Below are 15,613 nucleotides of genomic sequence, written 5' to 3'. Positions count from 1 at the left end.
GCTCATGTTGGTATCTTTACTGATGACGCAAAAGCCATGACCGGGAGACAGTGGAGTGGTAATGCACGTGCAAGCAGTTGCTCCCGACGTCACTTGGGTACACTGCAGCATCCACCGAGAGGCTCCTGCTGCCAAGGGAATGCCTGACAGCTTGAAAGACGTTTTGGACACTACAGTGAAAAAAATTGTTAAAGCAAGGGCCATGAACTCTCGTGTATTTTCTGCACTATGCAACGATATGGGCAGCGACCATGTAACGCTTTTATAACATAACAGAAGTGTGCTGGTTATCAAGGGGCAAATTATTGACACGTTTTTTTAAATTGAGAGACGAGCTTACAGTTTTCTTTACTGACCATCATTTTCACTTGTCTGATCGCTTGCATGATGATGAGTTTCTCACACGACTGGACTTTCTGAGTGATGTTTTTTTTCCGTCTGAATTATCTGAATCTAGGATTACAGGGACTCTCCACAACTATATTCAATGTGTGGGACAAAATTGAGGCTATGATTAAGAAGTTGGAGCTCTTCTCTGTCTGCATTAACAAATACAACACACAAGTCTTTCCATCATTGTATGATTTTTTGTGTGCAAATTAACTCAAGTTTACGGACAATGTCAAATGTGATATAGCGAAGCACCTGAGTGAGTTGGGTGCGCAATTACGCAGGTACTTTCCCGAAACGGATGACACAAACAACTGTATTCGTTATCCCTTTCATGCACTGCCTCCAGTACACTTACCGATATCTGAACAAGAGAGCCTCATCAAAATTGCAACAAGCGGTTCTGTGAAAATGTAATTTAATCTGAAGCCACTGCCAGATTTCTGGATTGGGCTGCGCTCAGAGTATCCTGTCTTGGCAAATCGCGCTGTTAAGACACTGACGCCCTTTGCAAACACGTACCTATGTGAGAGTGGATTCTTGGCCCTCACTAACATAACTAAATACAGGCACAGATTGTGTGTGGAAAATGATTTAAGACTGAGACTCTCTCCAATACAACCCAACATTGCAGAGTTATGTGCATCCTTTCAAGCACACCCTTCTCATTAACCTGTGGTGAGTTATTCACAAATTTCGATGAACAAATACAGTTTTATATGTAAGATGGCTAAGTAAAGAGAAAAAATATTGATTATTATTATATTATTATTTGTCCCCTGGTACTGTACGAGCTCTTTGTCACTTCCCACGAGCCGAGTTGTCACTTCACACTCATTCTCATGTTCAATAAATGTATCACTGTCACGCCCTGACCTTAGAGATCCTGTATTCTCTATTTTGGGTTAGGTCGGGGTGTGACTAGGGTGGGCATTCTAGTTTCTTTATTTCTAGGTTGGCCTGGTATGGTTCCCAATCAGAGGCAGCTGTCTATCATTGTCTCTGATTGGGGATCATACTTAGGCAGCCTACTATACGAGCACTCCATAACTTCACGTTTTGTTTGTTCTGCATTGTTTTGGTGAGTTTGCCTTGGTCTGTTTATTCAACAAACGATCGTGATAATCGTATAGTGTGTGTGTGTGGCAGGCTTACAATGGTGGCAAAAAAACCAAACATTTTAGAGTGAGCTGACCTTGGTGCTAGAGGGGGTACACAGCTGGAGGTTGAATGTTTGAAGGAGTACGTGACTATAAAACGTTTGGGAACCAATGCTCTCGACCAAGGTGGTCGTCCCTGGTGGTTTTATTTTCTGAACAAAAATATACACTACCGTTCAAAAGTTTGGGCCATTAACATAACATCAAATTGATTAAAAATACTGAGTAGACATGTAATGTTAATGTTGTAAATGACTATTGTAGCTGGAAACGGCAGATTTCTTTTATGGAATATCTACATAGGCGTACAGAGGCCCATTATCAGCAACCGTCACTCCTGTGTTCCAATGGCACGTTGTTTTAGCTAATCCAAGTTTATAATTTTAAAAGGCTAATTGATTGTTAGAAAACCCTTTTGCAATTATGTTAGCACAGCTGAAAACTGTTGTGCTGATTAAAGAAGCAATACAACTGACTTTCTTTAGACTAGCTGAGTATCTGGAGTACCAGCATTTGTGGGTTCGATTACAGGCTCAAAATGGCCAGAAACAAATAACTTTCTTCTGAAACTCGTCAGTCTATTCTTGTTCTGAGAAATGAAGGCTATTCCATACGAGAAATTGCCAAGAAACTGAAGATCTCGTACAATGCTGTGTACTGCTCCCTTCACAGAACAGCGCAAACTGGCTCTAACCAGAATGGGAGTGGGAGGCCCCGGTGCACAACTGAGCAAGAGGACAAGTACATTAGAGTGTCTAGTTTGAGAAACAGACGCCTCACAGTAGCGAGGCTATACAACAGTAGCGAGGCTATATACAGGCACCGGTTAGTCGGGCTGATTGAGGTAGTATGTACATGTAGATATGGTTAAAGTGACTATGCATTTATGATTAACAGAGAGTAGCAGTAGCGTAAAAGAGGGGTTGGCGGGTGGTGGGTGGCGGGACACAATGCAGATAGCCCGGTTAGCCAATGTGTGGGGGCACTGGTTGGTCTGGCCAATTGAGATAGTATGTACATGAATGTATAGTTAGTGACTATGCATATACACTGCTCAAAAAAATAAAGGGAACACTAAAATAACACATCCTAGATCTGAATTAATGAAATATTCTTATTAAATACTTTTTTCTTTACATAGTTGAATGTGCTGACAACAAAATCACACAAAAATTATCAATGTAAATCAAATTTAGCAACCCATGGAGGTCTGGATTTGGAGTCACACTCAAAATTAAAGTGGAAAACCACACTACAGGCTGATCCAACTTTGATGTAATGTCCTTAAAACAAGTCAAAATGAGGCTCAGTAGTCTGTGTGGCCTCCACGTGCCTGTATGACCTCCCTACAACGCCTGGGCATGCTCCTGATGAGGTGGCGGGGGATCTCCTCCCAGACCTGGACTAAAGCATCCGCCAACTCCTGGACAGTCTGTGGTGCAACGTGGCGTTGGTGGATGGAGCGAGACATGATGTCCCAGATGTGCTCAATTGGATTCAGGTCTGGAGAACGGGCGGGCCAGTCCATAGCATCAATGCCTTCCTCTTGCAGGAACTGCTGACACACTCCAGCCACATGAGGTCTAGCATTGTCTTGCATTAGGAGGAACCCAGGGCCAACCGCACCAGCATATGGTCTCACAAGGGGTCTGAGGATCTCATCTCGGTACCTAATGGCAGTCAGGCTACCTCTGGCGAGCACATGGAGGGCTGTGCGGCCCCCCAAAGAAATGCCACCCCACACCATGACTGACCCACCGCCAAACCGGTCATGCTGGAGGAGGTTGCAGGCAGCAGAACGTTCTCCACGGCGTCTCCAGACTCTGTCACGTCTGTCACATGTGCTCATGTGCTCAGTGTGAACCTGCTTTCATCTGTGAAGAGCACAGGGCGCCAGTGGCGAATTTGCCAATCTTGGTGTTCTCTGGCAAATGCCAAACGTCCTGCACGGTGTTGGGCTGTAAGCACAACCCCCACCTGTGGACGTCGGGCCCTCATACCACCCTCATGGAGTCTGTTTCTGACCGTTTGAGCAGACACGTGCACATTTGTGGCCTGCTGGAGGTCATTTTGCAGGGCTCTGGCAGTGCTCCACCTGCTCCTCCTTGCACAAAGGTGGAGGTAGCGGTCCTGCTGCTGGGTTGTTGCCCTCCTACGGCCTCCTCCACGTCTCCTGATGTACTGTCTCCTGGTAGCGCCTCCATGCTCTGGACACTACGCTGACAGACACAGCAAACCTTCTTGCCACAGCTCGCATTGATGTGCCATCCTGGATGAGCTGCACTACCTGAGCCACTTGTGTGGTTTGTAGACTCCGTCTCATGCTACCACTAGAGTGAAAGCACCGCCAGCATTCAAAAGTGACCAAAACATCAGCCAGGAAGCATAGGAACTGAGAAGTGGTCTGTGGTCACCACCTGCAGAACCACTCCTTTATTGGGGGTGTCTTGTTAATTGCCTATAATTTCCACCTTTTGTCTATTCCATTTGCACAACAGCTTGTGAAATGTATTGTCAATCAGTGTTGCTTCCTAAGTGGACAGTTTGATTTCACAGAAGTGTGATTGACTTGGAGTTACATTGTGTTGTTTAAGTGTTCCCTTTATTTTTTTGAGCAGTGTATGATAAACAGAGAGTAGCAGCAGCATAAAAGAGGGGTTGGGGGCACACAATGCAAATAGTAGCCATTTGATTACCTGTTCAGGAGTCTTATTGCTTGGGGGTAAAAACTGTTGAGAAGCCTTTTTGTCCTAGACTTGGCACTCCGGTACCGCTTGCCATGTGGTAGTAGAGAGAACAGTCTATGACTGGGGTGGCTGGGGTCTTTGACAATTTTTAGGGCCTTGCTCTGACACTGCCTGGTATAGAGGTCCTGGATGGCAGGCAGCTTAGCCCCATGTACTGGGCCGTACGCACTACCCTCTGTAGTGCCTTGCGGTCTGAGGCTGAGCAATTGCCATACCAGGCAGTGATTCAACCAGTCAGGATGCTCTCGATGTTGCAGCTGTAGAACGTTTTGAGGATCTGAGGACCCATGCCAAATCTTTTTAGTTTCCTGAGGGGGAATAGGCTTTGTCGTGCCCTCTTCAGGACTGTCTTGGTGTGTTTGGACCATTCTAGAACTTGAAGCTCTCAACCTGCTCCACTACAGCCCCGTCGATGAGAATGGCCACTAGGAGCGCTGCCTCTGGGTGAGCTGTTTCCTGTTTGCTTATTTCCTTATACAGATGACTGAGTGCAGTCTTAGTGCCAGTATCCGTCTGTGCTGGTAAATAAACAGCCACAAAAAGTATAGCTGAAAATTCTCGAAGCAAATAGTGTGGTCTGCATTTATACTCTACTTCAGGCGAGCAAAATCTAGAGACTTCCTTCGATTTCGTGCACCCGCTGTTGTTTACAAATATGCACAGACGGCCCCCCCTCGTCTTACCAGAGTGTGCTGTTCTGTCTTGCCGGTGCAGCGTGTATCACGCTAGCTGAATATCCATGACATCATACAGCCACAATTCCGTGAAACATAAGATATTACAGTTTTTGATGTCCCTTTGAGAGGGTATTCATGATCGTACCTCGTCTGATTTATTGTCCAAAAATTGCACGTTGGCGAGGACTATTGACGGTAACGGCAGCTTTCCCACTCGCCTTCTGCGGATCCTTACGAGGCACCCCGCTCTGTGTCCTCTGTACCTGCGTCTCTTCCTCTTGCAAATAACTGGGATGTTTGCCTTGTCGGGTGTTCGGAGAATGTCCTGCGTCCTGCTTGTTGAAGAAAAAATCTTTGTCAAGTCCGAGGTGAGTGATCGCTGTCCTGAAATCCAGAAGCTCTTTTTTTGCTGTAAGATACGGTTGCAGAAACATTATGTACAAAATAAGTTACAAATAACGCGAAAAAAACACATAATAGCACAATTGGTTATGCACTTGTAAAACTGCTGCCATTTCTTCCAGCGCCATTTTAGGCTTCACATACTTAGTCAAGTATTATATGTGCTTGGGATTCTTGCAGTCAATTTGCAGTCTACAAATTATTTTCAATTATGTTATGGCCCCTCCCAAAAAATCTACTGAATCTAGATCCCTGCTCTAGACAGATCACTTACATGCTCTATCGACATGTGACATCTGTACATTTATCCAACCTCAATTTTTCTGAGAAATGGCGTCAAAGATGCGAAATGACAAAGAGGCAAAGGTTGAGTGATAGTTAGAGGCTAACAATGTCTCCCAGGTAATTAACGTTTTCAAAGGGCAACATTCAGTGGAAACATCATTGAAAGTCCAATGATTCACTTGGTGAATCATTAGAGAACTGGGCTGTGTGTCTCCGGCTGGCAATGACTCAACGTGCTTCTTCTTTCAATGTGCTATGCCAGACACACTCTGTTGTGCTGTTTTTAGACATCTTAATTCTTACGGCTGAGATCCTGTTAACGGGATCGACTTGACAACAGCCAGTGAAAGTGCAGGGCGCCAAATTCAAACAACAGAAATCTCATAATAAAAATTCCTCAAACATACAAGTATTTTACACCATTTTAAAGATAAACTTGTTGTTAATCCCACCACATTGTCCGATTTCAAAAAGGCTTTACAACGAAAGCACACCATCTGATTGTTAGGTCAGTACCTAGTCACAGAAAAACACAGCCATTTTTCCAGCCAAAGAGAGGAGTCACAAAAGCAGAAATAGAGATAAAATGAATCACTAACCTTTGATGATCTTCATCAGATGACACTCATAGGACTTCATGTTACACAATACATGTATGTTTTGTTCGATAAAGTTCATATTTATATCCAAAAATCTTAGTTTACATTGGCGCGTTATGTTCAGTAATGTTTTGCCTCCAAAACATCCGGTGATTTTGCAGAGAGCCACATCAATTTACAGAAATACTCATAATAAACATTGATAAAAGATACAAGTGTTTTACATGGAACTTTAGATAAACTTCTCCTTAATGCAACCGCTGTGTCAGATTTCAAAAAAACTTTACGGAAAAAGCACACCATGCAATAATCTGAGTACGGCGCTCAGACAAAAAAACAAGCCATACTCCATGTTGTGGAGTCAACAGAAGTCAGAAATAGCATTATAAATATTCACTTACCTTTGATCTTCATCAGAATGCACTCCCAGGAATCCCAGTTCCACAAATGTTTGTTTTGTTCGAAAACGTCCATAATTTGTCCAAATACCTCCTTTTTGTTCGCGTTTAGTTAAAAAAATCCAAATTCATGACGCGCAGGCCAGACAAAGTCAAAATATTCCATTACAGTTCGTAGAAACATGTCAAACAATGTATAGAATCAATCTTTAGGAGGTTTTTAACATAAATCTTCAATAATGTTTCAACCGGAGAATTCCTTTGTCTGTAGAAATGCAATGGAACGCAGCTAACTCTCACGGGGGCGCGCCTGAGTGAGCTCGTGGCACTCTGCCAGACCCCTGACTCAATCAGCTCTCATTCCCTCATCCTTCACAGTAGAACCATCAAACAAGGTTCTAAAGACTGTTGACATCTAGTGGAAGCCTTAGGAAGTGCAATATGACCCCACAGACACTGTATATTGGATAGGCAAACCTACAAACCTCAGATTTCCCACTTCCTGGTTGGATTTTTTCTCTGGTTTTTGCCTTCCATATGAGTTCTGTTATACTCACAGACATCCTTCAAACCGTTTTAGAAACTTCAGAGTGTTTTCTATCCAAATCTACTAATAATTTGCATATCTTACCTTCTGGGACTGAGTAGCAGGCAGTTTACTCTGAGCACCTTATTCATCCAAGCTACTCAATACTGCCCCAAGCCATAAGACGCTAAAGCTGGAATTCTTAATGGTGAAACTGCCGCGTCCGTTTGCGATATTACAACATCAAAGAAGTTACTGCAAACAAGTTTTTTTTTCTCCTTCAGACATTATTGCACGTGCAGTAGAACAGAGGAATATGTACTGCAATTTTCTTTCCACATTGGGCGACGCTCCTCACCTCCACTTCATCAACAAAAACAATAATAACAGCCGTGGGGCAGAAAGTACCGCTGTTCCCCTACTGCAGATTCCATCTTTGAGACAAAAAAGTTGTTCATGTGATGAATACAAGACAACGTGATATTAGAAAAAATACTTAATTGACTGTCTATCAAATGTGTTGGACATATTTTACTAGATTGATTTCGATAACTAAAACGGGCCGGAAGTTACACCTGCGTAGAAGTATGTTTTTTGATAACCACTTATTTCAGCTTGAACTATGGTAGAAGTCATATATTGAATAATTCATGTTTTATTAATGCATCCCTTGGCCAGGTAGAATATAAAAAGGTTGAACAAATCAATAACAGGATATGTGATGGCAATGTGATAATAGTGTAGAGGTGCTGGGCAAGTCCCATAGTATGGCCTGTACTGAGTTCTCTGAATTGTCTGCCCACGACTTCTCAAACACTGGCCAAAAGAGAAAAGCAAAGGACTGTGAAGAGAGTTCAGCATGCATCTCCTGCAATTTCAAATTAGAACAATCAAATGTAGGCTAACTCTTTTGTGTGAGCCCTTTGGTAATTGCGGATTTGTACTGTATGATCACAAAAGGTGCTCAACAATTAAGCTATCAACAAGGCTACATGATTTTGCAATTAAAACCTAATCCCTTTAAGTACCATTGAAACCAGAAACCAACCAAATACCCCTTTGTTTCATGTTTTTGTGACAAATTGGGAATGCTGAATTTGATCACAAAAGTTAAACAGCTGTGCAAATTGGATATAGACATGGTGGTGTACATTGCTAAATCGCGGCGTGAATAGGGTGCCACATTAATTTATACCCACCAGATTAACCTTGCATCATGAGAGGAAATTTGCCTAACTGTGTACTGCTCCGCTGCTGTCACGATAAGACAAGATGGCTTCTGGAGCGGCATGCCATACAAAGCTATTAGCGTCAGAACACTTAAAATGTTAGTTTAGGCTGCCTTATGGGAAAGCGGCAAAGATAATCCTTCAAAAATCACATGTGCATAATTGCACCATTTATTCCACCAGATCTCATAGCATTTAAGGATCTTCCTCTGAATTTCAATGTGTTTAAAAGTCATTTTGATAAATTAGGGAGGACAAGAGCCTTTTACAGAGAGGAAATTAGCATTTAACACTAGTCAATCTCTTGCTGCTTTTTCTCTGCCCATGGTGATTCATTTGATTGTTGGTGTCGCCTGAGAAATAAATCCTGTCCAGATTGTAATTTCACTAGGGAACGGAACAAAAGGCATTTTTGTGTTGTGGACTTTTGGTTTGACTGTTTTTGAAGATACAAGCCACAACTTATTCTGTTCTTGCTCTGGAAGTCTACTTCCCTTCTTTTTAGACATTGTCTGTGAGGCCTCAGCTCAGTATAATCTAAAGAAATCATTTTGCATTAAAGAGTAATTGGCAATACACCCTGTTAACAAGGTCAACAGTCATTCAGAGGCTTTGAACCACTGCCCTGCTAATCCCCTTCCTACTTTACAATACAGTTGCTGTGTACAAAATGTGTACGCCACATGAGTGTCTGACCGATAATGCTTTTATAGAATATAAAAGCTAAACAAAATTAGCACAGTTCTGTGTTGCTGAGTATTGGAGTCTCACAAATTCCACAGATATAAAAAGCAACACCTAAACCAAACATTGTGCTACAGCTTTTGAGCAAAACAAAACCTTTTTATATCCAATGAGAAAGGGCTTGAACATCATTTGATATTCAATATTCCTTTCCTCAGTGAAGCTAGGAAACTGAGAACTCCAGTATTTCTGACAATAGAGTATGATTAGAACGATGATTCAAGTTCTCAAAGACAGCCAGAATGAATAACCTTTGAGAATCCACTATTGTTTGTTATTGAAAGCCAGTCTTGTATCTGAGATGTGCTTGCAGAATAGTTGTCCCAGGGAACTTTAGAAATAGAAAATGCCTCACAAAACAGCTAGAGAGAAATGGAAGAATGACAACGGCAAGTATGAGACTGTTAAATCCTGCTTGCCAGTCTTAATGCTCCTCTTATCGATGTTATTGATTTCTTATTCGAGCAGTGACCCCGTGGCCCTGAAGCAAAAATAGTTTCAAGGTCCAGTGGTCAATCTGAATGAACTCCCTCCCTGAAACATGCCCCAAAGAACAGGCCTGGAAGCCCAGAGCCCCTAGCACTCAAGTTTCAACTTTCTTTGAGATGCTTTTTTAGTAGGTTGACATTTATTGTCATGAGTCTTGTCCTGGAGGCAGAACTGAGCAATTTCCCCTTAGATAGGCAAGCTGCAAAGTCAAAATTGGCTATATTATTTTTTTAAAAGGTCTTAATTTAATGTTAACATTTAGGGTTAACGTTAGTAGTGTGGTTAGGTTTTGATGACTTTGTGGCTGTGCCAGCTAGTGAGCACTTTGCAGAGCTGCTTCCAGAACAGAATTCATGACGAAAAACACTAACCTGCGTTTTATTTTAGGTATCCCGAGAGAACTGCCTGTCGGGTTGCCCTCAGAGTTCCAATTCAGTTTCACTTACTTTTCGATCACTGTCACAGGGTCTGATCTTAAGTTAATGTTCTTGAGATGCCTCGGCACTCGGAGTAAACTTTCCCCAAAAGACTGCCACTTCTTCATCGACATCATTACCCCATTACCCAGTGGCGTCTATGGCCTCACTCCCTCACTTTTCTCCCTGCTTCTTCTCTCCATTACGTGGCACTCTCTTTCTCATTGACCTGATAAGCGCAAGCTCTCAATTGGCTCTCTGTTTTGCCTTGTAAAGGGATGAGTGAGTGAGAAAGAGAAACTAAATTGTTGCAGCAAAGGAAGAAGGGAGCTGAGACTGGGATGCAGATCATTTTACATTTTAGTAATTTAGCAGACGTTCTTATCCAGAGTGACTTACAGTTAGTTCATTCATCTTAAGATAGTTAGCTGGGACAATCACATATCACAGGCATAGTAAGTACACCTTTTCTCAATAAGGTAGCTGTCAGCAAAGTCAGATCTAGAAGCGAGGGGGTCAAGTGCAAGTGTTGGTTCAGTAATTATTTTTTATATTATTATTCAAGGTGAGGGTTTCAGGTGCTTTCAGAAGATGGGCAGGGACTCTGCTGTCCTAGCTTCAGGGAGAAGTTGGTTCCACAATTGGGGTGCCAGGACATAGAAGAGCTTGGACTGGGCTGAGCGGGAGCTACCCTCCCCTAGTGGTGAGAGGACCAGGGGAGGCAGAACAGTGCTCGGGTTGGGGTGTAGGGTTTGAGCATAGCCTGAAGGTAGGGAGGGGCAGTTCCTTTTGCTGCTCTGTAGGCAAGCACCATGGTCTTGTAGTGGATGCAAGCTTCGACTGGAAGCCAGTGGAGTGTGCGGAGGAGAGGGGTGACACGGGAGAACTTGGGAAGGATGAAAACCAGGCGGGCTGCGGCATTCTGGATAAATTGCAGGGGTTTGACACAAGTGGGGAGCCCAGCCAACAGCGAGTTGCAGTAGTCCAGAAAGGAGATGATTAGTACCTACGCTTCCTGTGTGAGGTACATGCAAAATTATTCCAAAAGTGGAAGGGTGGAAAGGGTTCTACATGGAACCCAAAATGGCCCTACTTGTAACCAGAAAGGGTTCTTCAAATGGTTATCCTATGGGGACAGCCAAATAACCTTTTTAGGTTCTAGATAGCACCTTTTTTCTAAGAGTATATGGTCGTACTCTACGGCTGTTATAGAGCATGAACCTGCAGGAGCGAGTCACTTCTTTGATGTTTGTAGAGAACGACAGGGTGTTGTCCATGATCACGCCAAGGTTCTTTGTCGCCCTCCCAGAGTGCGCTGTGGAGTTGTCAACCGTGATGGAGAGGTTTATGAGTGGGCATGCCTTCCCCGGGAGGAAGAGCAGCTCAATCTCGTTGAGCTTGAGGTAGTGGGCCGACATCCACGCTAAGATATCTGCCAGGCAAGCAGAGATTTGTGTTGCCACCTGGGTGTCAGAAGGGGTAAAGAGAAAAGTAGTTGAGTGTGATCCGCATAGCATTGATAGGAAAGACCATGTGAGGATATGACGGAGCCGAGTGACTTGGTTGTGTCAAGGCTGTGTCTATACTTGACAGTTCATGCAGCTTTTGTATTCTGATAACGGAGTTCTGAGCATGTCATGTGTCTATATTTACAGTTGAAGTCGGAAGTTAACATACACCTTAGCCAAATACATTTAAACTTAGGTTTTCACAATTCCTGATATTTAGTCCTAATAAAAAATCCCTGTCTAAGGTCAGTTAGGATCACTACTTTATTTTAAGAAGGTAAAATGTCAGAATAATAGTAGAGTGATTTATTTCAGCTTTTATTTCTTTCATCACATTCAGTGGGTCAGAAGTTTACATACACTCAATTAGTATTTGGTAGCATTGCCTTTAAATTGTTTAACTTGGGTCAAACGTTTCGGGTAGCATTCCACAAGCGTCCCACAATAAATTGAGTGAATTTTGGCCCATTCCTCCTGACAGAGCTGCTGTAACTGAGTCAGATTTGTAGGCCTCCTTGCTCCACACGCTTTTTCAGTTCTGCCCACAAATTTTCTATGGGATTCAGGTCATGGTTTTGTGATGGCCACTCTAATACCTTGACTTTGTTGTTCTTAAGCCATTTTGCCACAACTTTGGAAGTATGCTTGGGGTCATTGTCCATTTGGAAGACCCATTTGAGACCAAGCTTTATACTTCCTGACTGATGTCTTGAGATGTTGCTTCTATATATCCACATAATTTTCCTACCTCATGATGCCATCTATTTTGTGAAGTGCACCTATCCCTCCTGCAGCAAAGCACCCCCACAACATGATGCTGCCTCCCCTGTGCTTCACGGTTGGGATGGTGTTCTTCGGCTTGCAAGCATCCCCCTTTTTCCTCCAAACATAACGATGGTAATTAAGACCAAACAGTTCTATTTTTGTTTCATCAGATCAGAGGACACATGTCCCCATGTGCAGTTGCAAACCGTAGTCTGGCTTTTTTATGGTGGTTTTGGATCAGTGGCTTTTTCCTTGCTGAGTGGCCTTTCAGGTTATGTCGATATAGGACTCGTTTTACTGTGGATATAGATACTTTTGTGCCTGTTTCCTCCAGTATCTTCACAAGGTCCTTTGCTGTTGCTCTGGGGCGAAAAGTGCAAATCACTCCCAAAGTATGTTCATCTCTAGGAGACCGAACGCGCCTCCTTCCTGAGCGGTATGACGGCTGCGCGGTCCTACGGTGTTTATACTTACGTACTATTGTTGGTACAGATGAACGTGGTACCTTCAGGCATTTGGAAATTGCTCCCAAGGATGAACCAGACTTGTGGAGGTCTACAATTTTTTGTTTTCTTGGCTGATTTCTTTTAATTTTCCCATGATGTCAAGCAAAGAGGCACTGAGTTTGAAGGTCGGCCTTGAAATACATCCACAGGTACACTTCCAATTGACTCAAATGGTGACAGTTAGACTATCAGGAACTTCTAAAGCCATGACATTTTCTTTAATTTCCCAAGCTGTTTAGGCACAGTCAACTTAGTGTATGTAGACTTCTGACCCACTGGAATTGTGATACAGTGAATTGTACGTGAAATAATCTGTCTGTAAACAATTTTTGGAAAAATTCTTGTCATGCACAAAGTAGATGTCCTAACCGACTTGCCAAAACTATAGTTTGTTAACAAGACATTTGTAGAGTGGTTGAAAAATTAGTTTTAATGATACCAAACTAAGTGTATGTAAACATCCGACTTCAACTGTACATTTAAATATGTCCACCATGTCCACATTGTGTCAGTTCCCCCGCTATATTCTAATGCCAGTATGCATTCTACAAATGGTGTAATAGGCAACTGTACTACTGTAGATAAGTAGCCAGCTAACCTCTGTAGCCAGCCAGTAAAATAACAAGCAACGCTAAAGGGATTGGAAAAAAAGGTAGAACAACTCTAGCCAGAAAAATTATATAATTCTAAATATTAGCTACCTGACTAGCAGTTACTAGGCCAGCAACACATTCCCCACACAGTACATGACCAAAAGTAAGTCAAGTTCTTCCACACCGATTTCAACAAACCCTTTCTGTATGAACCTTTCTTTGTACACGGGGGCACTGTCATACTGAAACAGGAAAGGGCCTACCCCAAACAGCACAGAATCGTATAGAATGTCATGGTATGCTGTAGCGTTAAGATTTCCCTTCCCTGGAAATAAGGGGCCTAGCCCGAACCATGAAAAACAGCCCCAGACCGTTATTCCTCCTCACCAAACTTTACAGTTGGCACTATGCACTGAGGCAGGTAGCGTTCTTCTAGCATCCACCAAATCCAGATTCGTCCGTCGGACTGCCTGATGGTGAAGCGAGGTTCATCACTCCAGAGAACAGGTTTCCACTGCACCAGTCCCATGGCAGTGAGCTTTACACCACTCCAGCCGATGCTTGCCATTGTACATGGTGATCTCAGGCTTGTGTGCGGCTGTCGGTCATGGAAACTCTTTTCATTAAGCTCCCGACGAACAGTTCTTGTGCTGACGTTGCTTCCAGAAGCAAGTTTGGATCTCGGTAGTGAGTATTTTGCAAACGAGGACAGACGATTTTACGTGTTACGCGCTTCAGCACTCGGCGGTCCCGTTATGGGAGCTTGTGTGGCCGACCCCTTCATGGTTGAGCCGTTGTTGCTCCTAGACGTTTCCACTTAAGTGATAATGCCTGAGGCTGGTGTTTGGAGTATATATTGGCACAGATGTTGTTAGTCCCGGGACGAAGTTGAAGGCCGGCAAACCGTGCCAATATATTCTCCAAAATATCACTTTCATTCAACAGGTTACCAACATATTCAAATAATGATTGACATATTTTCATTAAACTTTATTTTTATTAATTTATTCATACTATTTCATTCTTCCACAAGATATAGTCCTGACACAAATCTAGGGTAGCTACCCAAGCCGGCTGGTCGTTTGTTCTATCGGTTCGGTTGCCAGAGACGCGACCCAGTCATTCAATCTTTTTCTTCTGTTTGTATGGACGTGACCCAGTCATTCGTTCTAATTGTTCCATTGCCATACTGGCTGTCAACATTCTTATCCCTTGCTTGCTAGCTAGCCAACTACGGCTAACTTACAGTCATGTCAAACAGTACAGCCAGAATAACAACAAAGTAGCTGCTCATACATTTGTTTAAACTGTTTTCTAGTGACATTTATTAGGATACATCCATAACAATGAGCTAATGATGCGCAATTTTGCCTGACCTAGAACATGTGTTCTCTCGTCTAGAAGGGATACAGGGCTGTAGTTTTTGATGTCAGATGAGTCGAGTATTCGTTTCTTGAGGAGGGGAGCGACTCGGGCCATTTTTAAGTCAGAGGGTACGCAGCCAGCGGTCAGGGATGAGTTGATGAGGGAAGTGAGGAATGGGAGAAGGTCTCCAGAGATGATCTGGAGGAGGGGATGGGGGTAGGCAGGTTGTCGGGCAGCCAGACCTCACCAGTCGTAGGATTTCATTTGGAGAGAGGGGAGAAAGAGGTCAAGGCGTAGGGCAGTTATGTGTGAGTGGAACCAGTGGACTCAACAGGCTGAGTGAATGAGGATGTCATCAACCCTCTTTTCAAAGTGGTTGACAATGTCGACGGCAGAGAGGGCGGAGGAGTGGGAGGAGACGGTGGAAAAGAGTTTCCTATGGTTAGAAGCTTGAAATTTAGAATGACAGAAAGTGGCTTTAGAAGCGGATACAGAGGAATAGAAGGTTGAGAGGATGGAGTGAAAGTATTATAGGTCCTCCGGAAGTTTAGTTTAGTTTCCTCCATTTTTGCTCAGCTACCCGCAGCCCTGTTCTGTAAGCTGGCATTGAGTCACTCAGCCACGGAGCAGTAGGGGAGGGTCGAGCTAGCCGGGAGGAAAGGAGAAAGTGTGAGTCATAGGATGCAGAAAGGGAGGAGAGTAGGGTCAAAGAGGCAAAATCAGGAGATAGAAGGGAGAAGGATTTAGCAGAAGGGAGAGATGATAGGATAGGAGAGAGAGAGCGACGATTGTGGCGGCGCATGACCATCTAGGT

The 15,613-nt window shown here is 43.4% G+C and overlaps 1 pseudogene; it reads right to left on the bottom strand.

The window, feature by feature from the left end:
• Positions 1 to 15,613, bottom strand: part of LOC120022142 — a 99,052-nt pseudogene that overhangs the window by 7,538 nt on the left and 75,901 nt on the right.

This window comes from Salvelinus namaycush, chromosome 2, assembly GCF_016432855.1.
Source record: "Salvelinus namaycush isolate Seneca chromosome 2, SaNama_1.0, whole genome shotgun sequence".
In the NCBI taxonomy this organism is placed as follows: Eukaryota; Metazoa; Chordata; class Actinopteri; order Salmoniformes; family Salmonidae; genus Salvelinus; species Salvelinus namaycush.
This window is presented reverse-complemented; position numbering and strand designations above follow the sequence as displayed.